Genomic DNA, 19,888 nt, shown 5'->3' on the forward strand with positions numbered 1-19,888 from the left:
GGCATTACAAACTACTTAAAACTAGCCAATGGACTGGTGTGATAAAAAGCGCACCTCGAACCCAGTACCAGTGCATGGTATGGCACCGCACGCGTAGTCTAGCTGGCGTGGAGCACTGTCAACCGACCCGAAACTCTTGCGAGCAAATACACAAAGGAACGAGTGTTTGCGGGATCTGGTGCAAGAAAAATTTCCAGTCTTTTATTATTGCTGAACTTTCCGGAGGCTTGGAGCATCTGAAAGCTCGCTCGCTCACTCACTGCGCTCCGTTTTAGACATTCTTTTGTTTCAATTTATCCATTCGAACGACTCGGGGATAGCAGGGCCCGTACAGAAAAGGAGCCCGTATAGCGGGAGCAGAAGAAAAATGAAGAAGAAACTTTTTCTCGAGTAGTTTTTCAGTTGATGTGCTTTCGAAACACTTGTATATTTTTTCTGCTTTCCTGAACTATTTAAGAATTCATAACAGTCTGTAATCTCCGTTCTGTTAGGAGCGTTGCTGATGGTTCAGCACTTTCCGAAGAAAAAAAAACAGCTATTCAAAGCTAAAAATTCTTCAAAGTGTCATAATCATGGCTGTTGAAATTTAAACACTAGCATATAATGATTTCCATTTGCAGGCCGAGATTACAGCCATTGCTGGTGCAGCAGAACGAGGCATCGGGAGCTTTCGGAAACACTATTGCGAAAGTTTTCTCGCCTGCCGTAATGCGGTCATTGAGTGAACATTTCGCTGGAAGCGTGTCAGACAACCGGAAATTGATATCATTCAGTAAGCGAGTGAACCGGCGGTGGGAGAAATTCTTGATGCAATGACCATTGTTGTTTTGCTTTAGTGACAGTATTAAACACTCGCCTTGTAGACTGAGAACTTTATTTAGGCATCTGCCTTTCGTTTCTTCTGTTGAAAATTGTATGTATTGAACACATTCGGTCTATTTATCCGGCGTAAATTCGGCGCTTGCTTACTCGTGGCACTAAGTCGGATTCTGATGAGAGGAACTCGAGACGCATCCGCATAACATTTAAATTACTTTATTTATAATATTTATTCCAATTAGACTATCTTTTCGGAGCATTGGACGTGATTGAAGTGTGGCGGTAAAACTTAAGGGGAATTTGAGTAGTGTCATGAGCGGATCCTCTTCCTTTGACTCAATAACCCTTAGCAATAAAACTTATAACTGTCGCTGATAAAAACAAGTTTCATTTTCAGTGTTTTGTTATCATGAATCATGGCTAAGTACTTGACATTTGACGAGGCTTGGTATATAAGTAAGCAGCCGTCTATTCAGTAGTATGATTTGAACCAGTAGTCAGCTCACACCCTAATACTATGAATTGTAAGTATTTCAAATCGAATGAAATTATGATTTTCTGCAATAGCTAAACATACAGTGTCTTTTTCAGTACGATTCATGCTTCTAACACTGATCATTGCGCCAGCACTATGTTCGGCAACTGATCCTCATTGTCCGGAAGTCAACGACCCGCTGGTGGCCATCCATTATCCACATCCAATGGATTGCAGTAAATATCTCACTTGCAATTGGGGAAAATTGGTCGAACAGAGCTGCCCAGCCGGATTACTTTGGAATGATGTACCGAAATACTGTGACTATCCGCAGAATGTTAATTGTGAGAAAAAATTCCTGAATGCCAGCATCGAAACATTATATAAAATGGAGTCTGGATAGGATTATATAATGATAATACAGTATTCCTTCATGAGATGGTGTAAATTTACGAAACTCTCTAGATCACGCGAGAAAAGAATATATCCGGCTAATTGGAAAGTGTTAGCTTTGCATCATACACAGCCGATCCTTCTCTCTGATTGGCGATTCTACGTTGAAACCGCTCGCAGATAGCGCTGGAAGGAAAGTGTTGCTGATTTTATTCTGTTCTGTCATAGTGCATATATTTTCTGTAAACATTGGTAAAAAATGACTTCTAAACACCAAATTACCGATCAATTTGTTGATAATTGTTTATGAAAATGGAGGAAAATCATCATTTTATCAGATGATGAGTAAACATCTTGCGAAAAGAGTGTAAAACATAGCGGTTTCTAATATTATTCGCAGAGCTATATGCGCGCTGTTTCGAAATGTAATTTGTTGAGCACCGTAGCCGCCGCAACAGCATTTCCCGTTCGTCCTAAGTTGAGCTAAACCTTCATGAGATGGTGTAAATTCATGAAACTCTCCAGATCACGCGAGGAGAGTATATCCGGCTAATAGGAAAGTGTCAGCTTTGTATCATGCACAGCCGATCCTTCTCTCCGATAGTCTTCACTGAATCTCCTACGTAGTTCAAAATATAAAGGAGTTTGACATTGGTGCTGATTGGGTCTCGGTTTCGAGTTGGAACTTTATTTATGGTACGATTTTTTATAACCACAATAATACCCCGATTACATTTCGAAGAAATGTATGAGTCAAATAGTTGCAAATGGCTGTACTTTCAGAATAATTGCAAATAAAACTAAATTTCTTACTCGTTTCATTCATATTTTGGCAGTGGTTAGCTTTTTCCGTGAAGATAATGAAGATTTTGTTGTAAGCTACGACTCACTTACGGGTGAAAAAAAAGCAAATTGTATCACTTTGCCAGTTCATGAGCTGAATCATAGGTGTCGCATGACTAATTTTGGTTTTGCCGCAAATCGCCAATAGGCTTAACAGAATTCCCAAAATATGAAGGAGTTTAACATTGGTACTGATTGGGTCTCGGTTTCCAGTTGAAACTTTATTTATGGAAAGTATTTTTATAACCACCATAATACCCCGATTACATTTCGAAGAAATATATGAACCAAATAGTTTTAAATTACTGAAATTTCAGAAAAAATGCAATTAAAACTAAATTTCTTTCTCGTTTTATAGGAAGCTATGACTCACTTGTGAGTGAAAAAAAAACTGTATCACTTTACCAGTTCACGAGCTGAATCATAGGTGTCGCATGATTAATTCTAGTTTTACCGCAAATCGCCAATTAGGTAATACCTTCATGGAAATATTTAAGAGATGGCGCTGCTTCGGTGGTGGCCAACGTAAATTAAAATGTATGGGAAAAAAATTGAAAGTTGCGGGTTTGGAGAAATTAAGAAATGTTCAGGAGTGTTTCAGTTCTAGATACATAATTTTTACAGTTCTATAATATAAAACTAAAAATTTTTAAAACTAGGACTTGCTGTCCCTACCCAGTGAGCAATTTTTCTGGCAGAGACCGCTCTGCTAGATTTCTGTAAGTCTTGATTTGGCAGCCCTGTAAGATTTCTGCGCGTATCCTGTCGGGTTAGTTGAGCTAGGGCGAACTCGGTTTCGCTCGTGTTTTCTGGCAAATTTTGACAGGAACCGAGCAAAACCCTGGCATAACTCGGACATAAACTGTGCAAAGATCCTGGCAATTCCTACCTGGTAGAATTTAGCACGAATCGAGCAAAACATCTGACAAAGATGTGGCAGGAAGCGTGCAGAGATCTTGTCCGTACATTTCTGACTGGATTCTGGATAAAAGTGAGCAGCATCGGTTGGTTTAACCGCTTCTGTCAGAAACGGTTGTTGCATTTGAGCGAATTCGTTGCCAGAATTCTCGCACAAATCGCGCAAAATGCTCGCAGAAACTCTGCCAGCATCAATTTCGCTTTGCTCAACTTTTGCTAACTTTCTGCGTGCCACGCTGACCGGGTAGCAGCAGTTTTAGCGGGTGTTCTATTCAGTTTAAAATTCATGTCTCGTCATGCCTTCGGTGTAACTGCATTCAAATTTCTTTTTCACCAGTTTATCGGGTCTAAGTGTTTGTGCTGAAGACTTTGCACGTATTTAAAACACAGTTCTAAACGTGTTTTAAAATCAGCAACAAATAGGACGGCATCGTATAACAGTTTTAAATTTTAAAACAAAACTTCGAATTTTTAAAACAAAACTCTCTGCTGGGGATGTGAATGTTTCAGTTCCAGTTTTACTTTGAAACGCCTATACAAGATAAAACGCTCCTGAACGTACCCTTATAGTTGTAAAATACACGGAAAATAAAACAACGTAAAGAATATGTTCTTTCAACTAAAATTTAGATACTTTTGATTTTTGCGTCGCTTTCACATTTATTAGTGTTGTTAAAAACAAAACGAGAGATTCGACTCAGTCGAGGTCTTCCATAGAGTAAGGTACGTTTGAATTGTTTGAATTAGGCAAATTCATTCCGAATTTAAGTGTACTTAACTCAAGGATGAGTATAAAAATCTTTCGATCAATTGTAATTTTTTCCGTGTTTAAAAGGAAACTATACCTTCAACACGGTTTGCCTTTTTTTTGTACGTTATTCCACGATACCCCGAAATTGAGTAAAAATAACTCAATTTTAGGTAGTTTTTCGTATGCATGTAAATACACATTTGATACAGAAACAATATGGGAACAGTTTGTAGAAGTTCTTTTAGATACTTATTAATATTTTTTTAAGAAAAACTGTTTGCGCCCACACATTTTACCCATTTGTTTCCACCAAGAGAAAATTTGAAATTCTTTCTCTTACATCTCTTTGTTTCAGTCGTTTTGACAGCAGACTTCGCCATTGGACCCCTTGGACACTCAATTCGGTTCGACAAATTTCCCAACAGCCGTGTAGTCGGCAAATTTAGAAACTGATGTCTCAGTAAAGTGAGATTTGTTAGCTAATTTTCGGTGAAATATTTTCCGAGTATCAGCTATGAAACGTCACTTGTACTGCTGAGATATCAGCCAAACAATTGTTTACTGAAACTCAACTCAGAGATGCCAGATTTGAAGATTTTTCTTCATTTTGAAAACATTTGAAATGTTGTGAAGACGTGTTTTTCATTTTAAAGACATTGTTTTCGGATGTTTGACTGATTTTTGGCGGAATTCTTGCTCAAAATCAATAACCGATTCAGAATCCTGCCCGTTGAAGACAAATGAAGACATTTTGTATTAAATGTACGAAATGTACCCCGTATAGTATCCCTGCCAGCTGTTGAGATTTCTGCAAAAGAAGCGAAAAAAGCTGAGATTCGGTAGAAAAAAATAAGTGGGTGCGTCGCAGTCGGAATGTTTTCTCTCAGAATTTGAGCGCAATTGTAACAACCGTTTCATCCAGTATAGGTGGTTGTATTCGGGCTGGAATTCCAACATAAATCAGCCTACATTCCGTATCTCATTCTGGATTTGTTGTGCTGGGAAGGGGTTATTTTATAGTGCGAACATCTATGTGTCGTTACAAAGTAGCTCTTGTTTCACGTATATTGCCGCAAGATGTCCATAATATGAATAAGCGCACCCTTTTATATAGGGTAAGAAACAACATAAACTACTCAATTTGCTTTAAGAAAGTTATTGCATTATGCCTCGATAGTGGTACATCGAGGAGACCGAGAGGGCATATGAGCTAGATGTTGTTGGCTCGAATAGAAAAATTGTCGAAAGTAAACAAAAGTTCATTCCGTAGAGGCAAACTGGCGCTCAGGTGGCGAAATCGTTAGAGTTTAACGGGGTGCTGGAGCGTTGCCAGAAAAATTTTATTTCCCAGATTAAATTTTAACCAGCCAGAATTCCGGCTTATATCCGGTTGAACTTTTCTGGATTCCGGTAATTAACCGATACCCTTCAGGAATCTTCTGGAATCAAAATAAAATTGGTGACGCTTGCAAAATGTAAACACAAATGAACACTCCGGATGAACCTATTGTCAATTGACATTTCGACGAGTTTTGATTCGAACCAATAATTGAATACTTTACGCTGACGTCACAAATGAACTCAAGTGCTCATTTTTGACAGTACGCTTGTACTATTTACATTGACTTAGAAAAAATCTTTGCGATTTGCTTAGAGCGAATCTAGTCGGCCACAAAACTTTTGTAAGTCCATGTAAACAGTACAAGTGAACTGTCAAGAAAAATGAGGTTAACTGTGTCAGTAAAGAACCTAATAGGGACCTGGGCGGCCTTTTTATGTTTTGTGTTTTTTTTATACTCTGTACCAGTCCTAGCTAATGTTAAACCTTTACCCTGTGCGCGCTGGCGTGACAGCCTGGCGGGTTGACGTGGCTTGATTTTTGCTGTGAGCCGTGTTTGCAGACATTGTTCCATAGTTTAATGGCTTTGTTGGTGAACAGAGCTTACAGTGGGGGTCATTGTGTGTCCATTTATGGGTTGACTTCGTCCTCGTGCACAGGTTAATTAAATTATTCAATAAATGTAAAATTAGAAACCTATTAGTGGCCGTTTTGTAATAATTATAGTTTTTAGTAGTAGTGGACAATTGTTATGTGCTAGTCGTATGTCTATATGTGTATGTGTTCGTCTAGGCATTTGTGACAGCTGTGCCAGGGAATGGATGCAGAATTGGCGAATATGATGGAATAGTGGCTAATTCTTTTTAGGATTCATTGGTCACTTTTTCTGGCTTTCATTTCGTGTATTCGATTCGATTTATTCAGGAAGATCGGATTGGATAAATTAAGGTACAATTAATTTACCGACGTACGCCAATCATGCCTTCCCGGTCAACATAGCATGATGAAATTCTAACTTAAAACTAGAGCTAAAGTAGTTTAAATGCATGTTACATGTGTTATTTTATTCAACTTTATTAGTCTGTTTTTGTTGTACTTCTATTAGTTTTCTTTTCCACTACTCATGTACACCAAAAATCGCATCGGTCAATTTATACGCTTTTAATTAATCTCTTTGCATCTTTTTTCTCTTATTCGACATGTTATGATTCCTTTTATTGCTATGCTAAATTCGATTCATACTAACATTCAATAAAACAATTAATTGCATATTCTCTCATATACATACAAACGCTCGTGGCCTGCACGATAATACAAACTTTGTCACAAACGCGAACATGAAATTGCAATCATCTACACATAGCTACACCCGCGATCTCGCCATCATTAAAACACTTCGGTAGTTAAGTGAACTTTGTAGCACCTATAAACATACAAACGCGGTCTCAAGCAATAACTCATCGCGCATGCGATCATGAATCGGTCACGTTCGGCTTCAGTTGAACCAATCAAAAAAATGACACTCAAATCCACTACAACACATAAATGGCGACATGGCCGGGATTGGCGACATAACCGGGAACTCTAGTGATACGGAAGAACTTACTTTCTTCTAGCATCTGAGCCGTACACCGATAATTAAGTATCACATTCACGGTCCGCGCGTGATCATCCAAGAACACAAGCGAATATGCGAAAGGCACACAGTTTAAAAAAATAATTTATACACTGAAAGTGATATACACGTTAGCACACGCGACATACAAACGCACATGCGATCGAAAACATGAACGTATAAACGCTCGAACTGTTCGCGATGATACACGCGATCGCGAAGTCTCTACGCCCGCACATATCTGAACCGTACAATTCACATTCACATTCAGAATCACGGCCCGCTGCAATTGGCCTTCAGCAGTGTTTTAGTGGGTGACATGTCCCGTCTCGTCTGCAATTGTAGTGAGTGATTGGGAGCCCTTCCGAGACCCTACAGCTCCAGTAGGACAACTCTAGAAAAAAATCTTGCATTAGGTGCCATAAGAATATTTAACAAGATTTTCCAGAAACAGTTCTTGCAAAACACATTAGTGTAGTTCTAAAAATGTAAAAGAAGTCGACATAATGATGAAATCAGTAGAAAAGAATAATCCAAATTGAACAGCTTGCCTTGGTGCGTATTGCTTAAAAGCCATAAAGCCTATTAAATCAGTGCTCGACATACACAATATTTCTTCCAACTACATTGGTTCACAAAATATTGCAAGTGCCTAACAATTTGTTTTCCTTCCAGTGTTAGTTTCTTGTTTTTGCTAACAATGCCGGAAACTCGAGCCATTCGTTAACTCTCACACACAACAACAAAAAGGAAAATTTAAATGGAAATCTCCAACTAACAATGTGCGCATAACATCAAAAGTTTTGATCGAGAACCGTAACCAACCGAAAAAAAACATCAATTTCGAACAACCTTTTCCTATCACGCAAAAACTCAGTCACAAACGATTCGCAACTCCCGCGGCCAAATGATATAACAAAAAAAAATACTGCGAATGAAAAACTTGCCCCGTAGTAGATTTTCCACATTTTCCAATCGCGAAAAACCTTCAAACTCATTTTCCCCATGGCGCAGTTTTTACTTTAACACACAGTTGTTCTCCGCTCGTTTGCTCTGTCTCTCTCTCTTCTCTCCGATTTTTTTTTGTTCCAACCCCTGCCTGAGTGCAACACTTCGACAACTTTTGCAATTACTTGGCCGGAAGCGAACAACTGTATTTTCGGAGATGAGAATGGAAACAACTCAATTCAAACGACGACGCAACACCTCGCCGCGCCTGCCATCGTCGGGGTTTTGGTTCTGCCTGCGGTGAAGAAGTTGGTGGTTAGCCGGGCTGGGACTCCGAAACGGGTGCCGTGTAACATGTACAACATTTTGTGTTCCAGCTTGATGTTCTAACGAATCTAAAGTGGTTCGAGCTCATCCCCTCTTACACATCAGGGTCCATAGCGTGCGCGACCGTCGATGGAAACACTAGCTGCCATTCGATTGGAATTTGCCACCAACTGGGTGGGAAAAAGGTTGAGAGGAAAGTTGGTGCCCATCGGACGTAACCGGTCCGGCCAGCCGGACGGACGAACGGCGGACGTAAAGTGCCAGCGTTGCAAAACAGCAAACTGCACAAAGGGAAAAGTTGCGTTCAGTGCCATAAATGCTGCGGTGCCATCAAAAGTTGACCACATAATCGGAACCGGGTGCGGCCGTTTGTCGATCGTTGATCGGTTTTGGTTTTCAGTGCGGGAAAAGTTAGATTGATTTACTGCTCGTTGTGTTTCCCTTCGTTTTTTTTGTGAGCGAGTCCTACAAATTGCGATGTGATTCGATGGATGGCTTGCGTACCTATTTATAACTTGTGACACTTGATTGCGTTTTGCTAAATGATGGTTTGTGAAACTACAAGTAATCTTATCTGTCTATAGTTTTAGGAGCAATCAAAGATGTCCCCACAAGGAGATCATTGGCCATTTTTCCAGGCACTTCCAGAACCGTCTATGGGGGTCAATGTGGCCAACAAGATTTCAATGGGCTGTTAGTAATCTAGAACTATAAAGGCAAGATGTTTGGCTCCTATTGTAGCAAAAAAAATCCGTTTTGTATTCATCGCGGTATCGGTTTGAATAGGAATTTTCTCTGTGACCATACTCTTCAACCCGTAACTCCGCAACCAGGAGTCGAATTGAAATAAAATTAATTAGCAGTTTTTGGGAACGCAACACCGTTTAGTTGAGACTAAGTTTGGGCAAATCGGTCCAGTCATCACTGAGAAATCAATGTAACTGTTATTCTGAATTTGAATACTTTCGCCGGGGCTTCCGGAACCGTCAACGGTGGCCAATGTTGCCAAAGAGTCTTTGAATTACTGTTAGTGACCTAGAACTAAAAATCCAAGCAGTTGTGCTCAAATTTTGGGAACATTTTTACCTTTTGGAAAAAAAAAAATCCCCTTTTTACATTCATCGTTATGTCCGCTGAAATCGGGGTTTGCTGCGTGTTCGTACTCATTACCCTGTAATCCCGGAACCGGAAGTCAGATCAATTAGAAATTCAATCACAGGCAATGGGAACGCTGTATCTTTCATTTGAGATCGAGTTTGTAAAAATCGACAAAGAATTCACTGTGAAACAGGTATGACATTAATTTAGGGACTTGGCAAGTTCTTCGGGGTCATCAAGAACCGTCATAGGTGACCAACGTGGTCAATGCGACTTCGATGGGTCATTAATGATCTTGGCCCGCAATTTCACGTATTGTTGTACCAGTTTATAGGAGAATTTGCCGTGTGATCTTCGACCTGTAACTCCGGAACCAGAAGTCGTATTAATAAAAAATCAATGGCGACCGATACGAAGGTTGTACGTTTCATTTGAGACTAAGTTTGTGCAAATCGGTTGAGCCATCTCTGAGAAAAATCGGTGAGATTGTTTGATACATACACACATATGCCACATACACACACGAACACACATACAAACATTTTCCGATTTCGATGAACTAAGTCGAATGGTATAAAAGATTGGGCCCTGCGGGCCTTGGTTAAAAAAGTCGAAATTTCGACCGATTGCATAACCTATATGAGAAAGGCAAAGTGGTTCTTAAATTCGTACAATTCGCTTTATTCATTTACTTTATTTAAGTCGTTTCTTTTAATATTATTCTCTATCCTAATTTTTCAGTTTATTCATTTCATGGATTTTTATTCGTTTTTTTAGTTTATTCATTTTGAACATATGGTGGATTTAAAATATATGATCATTTAATATTTATAATTTATTTGTTTCAGCATTCTATTTATTCATTTTGTCCATTTGACTTCATTTCATCTATTTTATTTTTTTCATGCTTCGGATTCATTCCGATCAGTTCATTCATTTGATGCATTTTGTTCATATCATTCATTTAATATATTTTATTTACTGTTTTCATTTTGTACAATTCATTATTTTTTTCCAGTTTATAATTTTTATATAGATCTTTTTCGTTTTAATAATCTGACTAATTTTGTTCAGTCATTCTTTTTATTCATTCCATGCAACATTATTAATTCGACACAAATTAATTTATCCTGTTAGTTTTATAACTGTTTTAATGTCGTCTAATTCTTAATCGTTGAATTCATTTTATTCTGTTTAATTTTACTTATTTTTATTAATTTTACCCTATCTATTTATTTTCTTTACTTGATTCATTTCATTGATTTTATCCACATTATTCATTTCATAGTTTATTTATTTAATTTCTTTTATTTATTTTTATCATTTTTTATTTTATTACTTTTTCTTATTGTATTCAGTTTTTTCATCTCATTCGTTTTGTATTTTTATTCATCCTAATCGTTTTGTTTATTTTAATCGTTTTATTCGTTTCGTTCACATTTTTTTCCTTTTTATTGATTTTGTTCAGTCATTCATTTTATTGATTTCATTCAATTTGTTGGGTTGAATCAATTGAATTCATTTTATTAATTTCATAACTATTTTTAAATTGTCTAGTTTTTCACTTAGTGAGTGATAACTCTTTTTGCATTTTTTGCTTTAATAATTTTTAAATAGGATTTGTTTTTTTTTGATTTTCTATGATTTATTCAATTTATTCAAGGTACTATTCGTGTAGATATCGAAGCTGTGTTTGCCTCATTTCTAGGTGAGAGCTTACTTCGCATGAGTTTTGCAAACTAAAAAATGATCTAACAGTGATAAACGTAAGAAATTTTTCGTCTCACTGGTAGGTGGGTCAAGTAGGTTCTTTTTTTTTTAAATGTCGTGCATAGTTCGGAATTGAACAAAAATTATTTAAAATTTATCCGACTGGTGTGTTAATTTTGCTCAATTTTCCATCGATATATTTCGCCCTTTCTGTGGTTTATCTCTGGAAATATGAAGCTTGAGGTCCTGCGATGGGCGTTATTTTCAAGGAGTTTTAACGGAAACTGCCTTGTCAAGTCACCAAACTTTTTATGTGATTACACGGAAAAAATCCGTTTATAAATTAATGAACAAAAGATCATGATTTCATGAACTGAACGATCTACGAAAATCGTGACCAAGTTCTTGAAATCCTGAATAATAAACCTCGTTTTCAAAAAACTATTTGTGTTTCCAAAAAACTAGTTGACGTGTTTGGTTGGGTTACTTTTGTTGTTCCCTGGACATGTTTAGTTTTGTTGTGATTCTTGTTCATAATTTAAGAATACGCAGCCGCCATTCACATGATGCTTATGATTTGAGGAGCTTATTCGTGATTTTTCTAATTTCTCATCACGTTACCTTGCTATTTTATTCATGGGTTTCTATCGGATTTTTCTGCCAGACTGGCCGAATTTGTGATCATGATTTCAGGATCTTAGTTGCGAATTTCATAATTTCTATTCACGTTATCGTCATATTTTAGTCATGAGTAGAGTGCTTCATGCTCATGATAGTCACGATTTTTGACATTTTTGTCGACATGTGTGATTCATGTTCATAATTTCGGGATCATAGTCACGATTTTCGTAATTTCTGTGCACGTTATCGTGATCTTTTATTCTAGAGCTTACTTTCGAATTTGACACGTAGAGTAATGTGACCCATGTTCATGATATTAGCAGTTTTATTCTGTGAAATATATCATGCTCAATGCAGTTTCCTTTTTCTGTCCAGACATCACAATGAACCTTTTCAAATAAATAGCGATATTCGAGGTCCTTATAGTTTCTTCTGCTCGTATGTATTACTGGCCAGTAGGAGCTGGACATTTCATGAAAAACTACATAAAACAAAAATGATTCCACGAAAAGTACTCCAAATTTAGTGAAATAATTCACGTGAAAATTTCAGTACCAATTTGCAAGTTGAAAGTAATTGGAAATATATTCTAAATATTACAAGCACACAAAATAGGTCGTAATTCATGAACTAGTTCATGAATCCATGAATGATAGTTAATAATTTTATGAACTATTTGACGAGCCTATTGACGTGACGTGACGTGACTATTGTACTATGAATCATGAATCAGTTGGCGAATAATATTTTATGACATCGTGAACTATTTCACGATCACAAATAGTAAGTACTGGCTATTATACTAGGTATCACAAAACCAGTTCACGAATACAAAAATAATATTTCATGATTTTGTGAACCAGTTCACGAATACATGAATAATATTTTATGATTTTGTGAACTATTTCACGAGCACGAATGGTAAGTCGTGGCTATTATACTAGGATTCATGAACTAGTTCACGTATACATGACTAATCTTTTATGATTTTGTGATTTATTTCGCGGGCAAGCATGGTCGTGACTATTGTACTAGGAATCATGAACCAGTTCATGAATTCATGAAAAAAAATTTCATGATTTTGTGAACTATTTCACGAGCACAGATATTGGATCTTGAATAATGTATTAGGAATTATGAACCAGTTCCGAATTCATGAATATTTCATGATTTTGTGAACTTTTTCACGAGCACGGATGTTGGATCGTGAATAATATATTAACCATGAACCAGTTCACGAGAACTGAATGGATTCATGAATAAAATTCCGAATCATCATGAATTTTGTGAAATAGTTCATGAGAAAATATCCAGAATGTTTTGATTTTGTGAACTAATGCTCCTAAATGTATGAACAACGTAATGCATGAAATCGTGGCTAAAGTTCACAAAACAAAACCAATATTCCCACTAATAAAAGCGTTACGCTGGCGTTACTGAAGGGAAATTGTACATAATTATAAAACACATGCCTTTTGTTCATGGTCCTGTTTTCGTAACGTAAAAACGTGATTGTTCCAGAATTCATGGTACTTTATTCACGATTTTGGGAACATTTTTTTCCGTGTACCTTTAAATGAGAAAACAACAAGCTAGCAAGCTGAGCAATCTGCACGGTAAATTAACTTCCGCGGGGCGTTACATAAATGGATAAAGCCACGTGGATTATGATAGATGTATCTATTCATCTAGAGACAATATGATCTTAGCAATATGTACGAAAGTCGCTCGCTATAATTCGAAACGAGCAATTTGAACTCCGAACAGTCGGCCATCGGGAGTATTGCAACACTTCTCTTCAATGATCATTTCCAAAGTTTGCAGTACAAAGCAAGCGTACAAAAAGTATAAAAGATATACCAAATGAATCTGCAGAAATTCACCGCTAAATGTTAATGACTGGTTGGCATTTCCACTCTCCCTATCACAGACGTTTCCATAATTGGGTTCAATGCTAAATTGCAAACGACAAGTTTATTATGCGCAATAAATATAGTAAACAAAACGACAAGGGCTTTTGTTCCATGGGTGGCCCAAAAGAAGATTGGATGAGAGAAGAGTAATACTGGCAAAAAACCGACTACCATATGGGCGGTTCAAACTCGAAAGAGTAACGCAGAGTACAGCAGTGGATGACTAGGACTAGGAGTGCGATACTTTCGATGGCCCTACATCTTTTGACAGAGTAAAGTTCTAGAGTGTTGAAGTTCACCACTCTTTAGGAAAGCAGAAGTAGTACAAAGCTAGTGTCAGACCTTTATGAGACCCCAAGAAGTCACTTTTGGAGGTATTCGTCAATGTAGATTTGTCGGGAGACGGTTCCAGATTTAATAAAAAAAACTGGCTTATTTTGACACATCTACAGATCGCTTGACACACATAAAACTTTTTGTGTAATTCGACAGCTTCATCTTAGGCCAATTCAAAACAATTCCTACTTGAAAGTTTGCTTTTTTAAATACGGTTTTTGATCCAAAGCTTTGAAGCCTTGGCATATTAATATATGCTGTTACTTAGTGTAGAATTAGACTTCATCCTTTATGGCTATTATACAACCGCCAGAAGAAACCTAAAACGTTGGCACACCATCGGGAATAGCGAATCAGAAAAGGTCACTATATGTCACTGATTCACTCAATGTAGAATGGATAAAGGCTACGATGCAAAACCTTAAGGTCCATCCAGGTTGTCTTCGGTACAGATCAATACATTGACCTAGGAACTCCTAGCATGTTGTTAGTTGCCTCTTATGACATGGGAGCAGCTTCCTAGTGGTTCTATTTTTGGCTGAAATAGCGCAAAATAAAATTTTATCGCGCCGGATACCACACGGTTTACAAATGTCAACCTTTTTTTCAGTCGAAAAACTTTGAGGATGTAACAGAGGTTGTTTTGTTTTACGAAAAAACATGAAAGAAATCATTCATCGTTTTTTCGAAGAAGTTCACGCACTTTTTTTATTCATTTCACTCTTATTTTGGCGCACAGCTTCTTCAGCCATTCCAATTAAAATTCTTCATTCGACCAATATCGCTGGTGACTGCTCTCTTCATCTTCAATTTTCGATTAATTATCGCCCAATACATCGCTAGCTATTGGATGAAACTGTGGACAATTTGGCGGATGCTACTCTTTTCGGAATGTCGTTGTACCGTATCCTTGCTGTAATGGCAGCGGACTAGATTTGGCCAGAGCGTAACTGAACAATCATGGAACTTAATCCGTTTGTTGAGGCACTTTCTTTACTTCTAAATTCATATAGTTATCTGTCACGAAAACAGTGATTTTCTTGTAACAGGAACAGATTGCTTGCCAAATCATATTTATTTTTTGTGAACACAAACTCGAATCCACCAGAAACCTCGCCACGCTTTTACATAGGTTTAATGGTCGATCAAAACACACCCATCGAGTTTCTTCAGTCCCTGGCCGAACAGTTTACGAACCAGGATTAGAAATGGTCAACCCATTATGAGCAATGAGCGTACTACCATACCCAATGATGAACGCCGTTGAAGTACATCGATAGGTTTGAGGGCACAACGAAAATTAAACAATTACGCGGTGGCCAGCCCCCAAACGGTTTCGTTTCTCGCTAGCAACTGTTTCAGCCGGTATGTAAATATTTCTCATATCAAATATGACAATAGCGACAACCCATTCATTTGCCAAACGTGCAAAATATCGCACCACACACAGCGCGAACAAATGTTGCCAGCAGTGAGCAAATAACATTTCACCAGCCAAACAACCTGTCATTTTTTACACGTCGCCCAACCAAGTACAGCCGTGTCAACATTTCCCCCAAGATTGATGTCAGGTCAACCATCAGCAGGCGAGAAATAAAAAAAAATGCAACAGCTGTCCTAGGCAGGCCCCGTCATCCACCCGGGACACGATAATGTGGGCCCGTGCTACTAACCAGTCACCAAGCTTTGAGCCTTCGGCGGCACAAGCGACACCGAACGACGACAGACGGATATCGGGAAAAAGTACATTCGGTGGTGATTTCAACACCGAGACCAATTTATGCTCCGCTCTGTTGGTATATGATTGCATTGGTTCGCATCCTGACGTTTGGCCCTACATACGGACTTCTGCCGCTGCTGGTGCATGCCAACGTTTGGGCGCGTCGCGTGGGGTGAAAACGGAAGCGAACTTTGCCCAGCCACGTGGTAAATATGATCCGTGTAGGCTGGAGACCGGCGGGTTATCTCGAACCGAACCCGGCAAACAAACAAGGACCACATTTTATGCGAAAGGGCAAACAAATCAACTGATGTTGGAAGGACTGACGGTGGCAAAGTTCCTGTGAATCCGGCGTGTGAACGAGCTGGAGCGTTATTAAACTTTCATCACGATCATTTGTTGGAAATGTTTATTACTATTTATGATTATTTCTGTTCGGAACAAACAAACGTAAAAATTGTCGTGTCGCGCTGCTAAATATTATGCAATATTGATGCTGCGAGGTGACAATGGCAATTCCGGTACTATATCAGGACATATTGCTGGAAGGGAAGGGTGGTGTTGGGTTTTTGCGCGAGCAAATACATACTTTTGTTTATGCCTCTCTGGCGATGTGGATGTTTTGTTGGTCGTGGTCGGTACGGATGCCACCCACGGAACAAAAAGTCCATTGTTGAATGACATAAAACATATAGATTTATTTAAACTTTTCGCCATATGTGCCCTTTTCTGTTTAGAGTTGTAGTATCACCGTTTGGGGCTTACGGCTGGTGATGATCGCTTATGTGCCGTTAATGTTATTAGTTCGTGGTACTGACTTGGTGGTTTGTTCCCCTTTGTTACTATTCCAGCTAACTAACACCGCTTAATATGAAAATATATTAAATTGTGACAAACCGATTCGTAAAAAAGAGAGAAATTAATTTGACCGTCCCTAGACCGAGTCGCAGCTCTGCTACCCTTTTTGGCAAACATGTGACTCCTATTGACCAACCTGGCAGGAGCGCCGCATGTATGTTTGCGCACAATATCCGGATATCCGCGATGACCTAGATGTACCGAGCGTGAAACGAAATAGTACAACAGTCCACTGCGGAGACCGGTCCCAGATAAAACGCTTTATTTTGCTGGTCATTTAACCGAAACCTAATATCTTCCGGAAGGTGGTGAAAGCAGAGGCAATGATCGATGAAAAGGTGACTTTCTATCATTGGCGCTGCTATAAACTGGACCCTGCATACGTATTGGCGCTATTATCATCATCGATTGCCATTGTACTACTGGTGCAGTGCGGTATTCTAACGTTACAAAATCTACGACAACAAAGTACGGATAATTTTACGCGTCAACGGCGACAACGCGGCCGGAAGTTACCGGTGCAAGCGAATCGCTGAATCCAATATCCATTATCACTGACGCATAATTGCTGCATCCTGGACCGCTTGTGATCCTTCCCGGCACGGTTAGGCTTCGATCGTTATCGCACGCTTAATCGATTTGAATACAATAATTACTGTCTTTGTTGTTAGTTCGGTGGCAGGGCAGGTGTGCTGGAAGTAGATGAAATAGTAATACGGCGTTTATCACTCAAATAAATCGCAACTTTGAAGTATTGAGTAGTTTTCCCAACGGGTCAGTTTATTCACAGAAACATCTTGAAACCAGAAAAAGATATCTTGAGGAAATTTAGACAACGAAAATTAATTTTGATTTATGGTGTAGGATTCATTTATAATGAAAAGAAATTTCGATATATTTTTCATTATCTCTGTTGCACCGTAATCTTCCTCATAAATAAGCTGATAAACCGTACGGAATTTGGAAGGACTGTACGGATTTTCATAAAGTAGATGTACGGATTTGTCCGGAATTTGCACGGAATTTTCGAGCTCAGTGGAAGTAGAAATACTCTCGGGACAATATAAATTCTTCCACAAATGACAGCAGACAAAATAAATTTGAGAACTAGTTTCTACTAGCCAAAAGTTCCGAATAATCATTGTTTTGCTATGAATCAAGATTTTGAGGGTACATTAAATTGATCAAACGTAGTTTTGTGTTGTATTTAACCAAACATACAACTTTTACTATATGTAAGTAGGGGTTTGCCCAAATGCCCACTACTCGGGTTCTTGTTTGCCCGGCGCACCCTTCTTTTCAGGGAGGCCTGGGTGCTTCTACAGAATTTCGGATTTTCGTTTCACAACAAAAAAGATAAACAAACAAAATAAATTAATAAGTTTACCGACTTTATTCCTCCTCTGTGTACTGATGGATCTCGTCGATCTGCTAATACATGTCGGGAAGACGGGCGGTTTCTTCCGACCGGCCGGGACCACAACGGCCGAGTTCTTCCGGAATGCTCCGGCAGCGGTCCTTGGCTTTTAGCTAGGGAGGTGAGCTTTGCTCCTTTGTTGGAACATCCCTAGCGACGTTGGCGATGAATCGCCGGATCGTCTACTCGCCGTAAACGATCCCGGAAGTCACCGCAGTGCACTTCTCAGGGGGAACCTTTGTCCGCCCTGCTTCGTTCTCCTTGGCTATAAGCTATAGGGGAGAGCTAGGCTCGTTCGACTTATCTTCTATAGCGAGAACGGTCGGTGTTCGATTCCTTGGATTTTAGCCGGGGACGCGAGAATGTGCCCGAACCACGGGCCGGCACTATTCGACGGTTTTATATCGCCGTCGTACACACGCACTGAATCCTTCCTTCTAGTGGCGGGGAACTGTCCCGAAAAAAAGAGAACACTTATCTCGACGTCTGTTTGAAGCCGTGGTCCGTCACTTTCTAGCCAAAACTCGATGGCCGTCTTCCGCACTCGACTATCACAAAACAAACACCATAAAACGCACCGCCGCATAGCTGTCATCGCTATGGCACAGCATAGTCAAACCACTTTTGCAGCGAGAGGAGAGCGGTTACCTAACTAAACCCTATGTTATTAATTCACAATTGTCAAACAAAAAAATTACTAAAATTACTACATCAATCTGCACGCACAAAACCGTTCACAAACGCGAAACTACATAAAAATTTACAAGAAAAAGTGAACGGTATAGAAATAGCGGTGAGCATAACTTTTTGTAAACAATACACTCTACGGAGAGAGGACGCACGAAAGGGTGTATTTCCACCCAGTGCTAAATTGTTACCCTGACGGGTTACAAACATATATCACTTTAAAAGTACATTCAATTATTTTTATTTTGTAGCACCGTGTTATCGGTCCCTGAATATTTTTGTTTTCAGTACGGGTTGCCTGCTCCTTTCCTTTGCATTCCATGGCTCTTTAAATATATATGACATATACCAAATCGATCTACGTCCTTTTATGTTCAGACGAAACGGGTAATATGGCCCACTAAAACACTGGTTAACCCTTTGAGACGCGATTTTTTTTCATTGTTAATTTAAAATTTTGGTTATTTTTAGCTTTATATAGGTTTTCGGGCTCGTTGATTCTGATTCAGACGTCGAAAATATAAAATTCAAAATGGCTGATCCAATCAGAGCTTAAAATTCTCATACCTATCCAATGAACGACGACATTCAGAGAATTCATCTTCGTCCTTTTTCGTCACTAAATGCATGAAAAAATAAAACAATAAAGGCGATGCCCCCTCCTCTCTCGATTCTACGAAAACGAGTAGCAGCAGCAGCGACTTTCGTTTTCCTATGACAATCCGAAGTTGCAATTTCGTTTTGATGCATGCTCAGTAATTTGCAATTTTCATTCATTAAATGAAATTAATGCAATGTGCATCTAATAAGGCAGCTAGAACAGAGTTAGAATGAGAAATATACACACCGATCAGGCTTCCGTCTTACAATACCACCATTAGCTCGCAAATCTACAGAATCGAGCATCGACAAATAAATATCATTGCTAGTGTATTTTCGTTTCCCCAGCAGTAGTTTCAATTTCGAGGGTATTAATATCATTCTGAATCTCAAAGCGAAAACGAGCGTGCGGAAAGAATAATGAAAACGTTCTGCTACATGCTTGCTATGTCCTAGCCCGTTGTCTCATTTTCGATTTCGCAAAGTGCTAGTGGTATGGA

At 38.8% G+C, this 19,888-nt stretch overlaps 1 long non-coding RNA gene across 1 annotated transcript; it reads left to right on the plus strand.

Moving 5' to 3' along the window:
- The first annotated feature begins 1,308 nt into the window (after positions 1-1,308).
- LOC131692866 (uncharacterized) lies at positions 1,309-1,742 on the plus strand. The gene is made up of 2 exons (XR_009306091.1): positions 1,309-1,343; positions 1,411-1,742. It is a non-coding gene; the product is annotated as an uncharacterized LOC131692866 (long non-coding RNA).
- Positions 1,743-19,888: the final 18,146 nt, after the last annotated feature.

The sequence above is a fragment of the Topomyia yanbarensis genome, chromosome 3, assembly GCF_030247195.1.
Source record: "Topomyia yanbarensis strain Yona2022 chromosome 3, ASM3024719v1, whole genome shotgun sequence".
In the NCBI taxonomy this organism is placed as follows: domain Eukaryota; kingdom Metazoa; phylum Arthropoda; class Insecta; order Diptera; family Culicidae; genus Topomyia; species Topomyia yanbarensis.